At 45.1% G+C, this 1,942-nt stretch overlaps 1 pseudogene; it reads right to left on the bottom strand.

Moving 5' to 3' along the window:
- Positions 1–1,245: 1,245 nt before the first annotated feature.
- Positions 1,246–1,632, bottom strand: LOC127201023 (40S ribosomal protein S26-like; annotated as a pseudogene).
- Positions 1,633–1,942: the final 310 nt, after the last annotated feature.

Genomic DNA, 1,942 nt, shown 5'->3' with positions numbered 1-1,942 from the left:
ACCCACTCATCCACCCATCCACCCATCTATCCACCTATCCACCCACCCACCCATTCACCCATCCATCCATCCATCCACCCATCCATCTACCCATCTACCTATCCACCCATCCATCCACCTATCCACCCACTCATCCACCCATCTACCTATCCACCCACCCACCCATCATCCATCCATCCACCCATCCACCTATCCACCCACCCATATGCCCATCCATCCACACATCTACCTATCCTCCATCCATCCACCTATCTACCCATCAACCCACCCACCCATCTACCTATCCACCCACCCACTCACCCACCCACCCATCCACCCACCCACCCATCCAATAAATACTTGCTGAGCTTAATAAATGACAACCCTGTATCTTCTAATGATGAGCAAATAACACAATGTTTGCTCTTCTGAAGCTTATAGTCTACCAAGACAGTGGTTCTCAAGATGTGGGTCATAACCCTTTTGGGGGGTGTCAAAAGACCCTTTCACAGAGCTCATGTAAGACCATCATAAAACATAGATGCTTAATTTTACTATTCATAACAGTAGCAATTACAGTTATAAAGTAGTAATGAAATCGTTTTATGTTTGGGGGTCACCACAATGTAAGAAACTGTATTTAAAGGTCACTGCATTAGGAAAGTTGAGAACTGCTGCCCTAAGAGAAGTAGACATTAAGAGAGGGAACATATAAATTAATATTACAAACTATGAAGCATCTATGAAGGGAAAGAATCAAATATTACAAGAGAAAATGACGTAAGAAACGCTTTCAGGTTGAGTGTTTGGTGGGCACTCTTAGAGGTAGCAAGTCACTGAGCAGTGGTCCTTAAATGTTTGGTGAAGAGACAGGATGAAATAAAGTCAAGAATGGTTTTTCTCAAAGAAGTGTGTTCCTGTCTCTAGTGCCAAAGAAGCTGGTGGATTCCCGGAGCTAAATGTCCCAGATATGGGTCCTTTCTCTGAGGTTTGGCTTTTATAGTTTTTGGGTCTGGGTTGTGTTCCTGGGGATTGAACCCAAAGCCTTGTGCTTGCTTCACAGTCTCATACTGAGCTTTGTATTCAGCCCTTCCTTGAGGTCTGAGCCAAGCAAGCACAACGGGCTCAGAGAGGATTTTCCCATAAAGACATCTTCAAACGCACAGCTGAAAGAAACTAGAACACTGCTGGCTTTCTTTATCACTCTCCGCTTCCACTCTTATCCTTGTTTTATTTTATTTTATTTTTTTAAGTATAGCTCCCACTTTATTTGTCCGAAGCATTTTTCCTTCTGTCCTTCTGTCTTTCCATGGGCTTTGGTGGAGGGCGTCATACAGCACAGCCAGGTCGAAATCGCGGTGGGGGTGTTCAGTCTTTCTGGGCTTCACGAGATCGATTCCTGACCACCTTGCTGGGACTGGCATAGCTCACGCACTAACGCAGCTTGGCGTAGAGCTTGGGACGCACATAAGCGTCAAAGACCCTGGCTTTGGATATGCCCCTGCCAGCAGCGGCCTCTACAATGTTCCGAATGAAGAGCTTCTTAAAGCCTTGTCCTCGGGCACACACTGGGCGCAGTTCCCATTCGAGCAGCGAATTGGCTGCACGTGGCCGCGGCCCTTTTTTTTTTTTAGCACGACCGTTGTTTCTCCTTTTTTTTTTTTTTCGTCATCTTGGAGCCAAGAACCCCCTTTCTTGTTTTGTCAAAGACATGCTCTGCAGGCTGGCTCAGCATCTTGGCTTAATGGAGTCATTTCGTCTCTAATACTTTTTTTTTCTTTTTCTCCATTATTCCTGCCTATCTATCAGATCTTTTCTTTTCCTGTTTTCACCTTGCCTCACTTCACCACAAGCCCTCATTTCTAGCAGTATTTAAAAAAAAACAAAAAAAAACCAATCACGTGTTCTCTAAGTGTGTGGGAGTGTGAAGACTGAATGCAGGTGCCATTGGAGTCCACTTTGG

This window comes from Acomys russatus, chromosome 17, assembly GCF_903995435.1.
Source record: "Acomys russatus chromosome 17, mAcoRus1.1, whole genome shotgun sequence".
Classification (NCBI taxonomy): domain Eukaryota; kingdom Metazoa; phylum Chordata; class Mammalia; order Rodentia; family Muridae; genus Acomys; species Acomys russatus.
The sequence above is the reverse complement of the archived record's forward strand: the minus strand, read 5'-3'. Positions and strand labels throughout refer to the sequence as shown.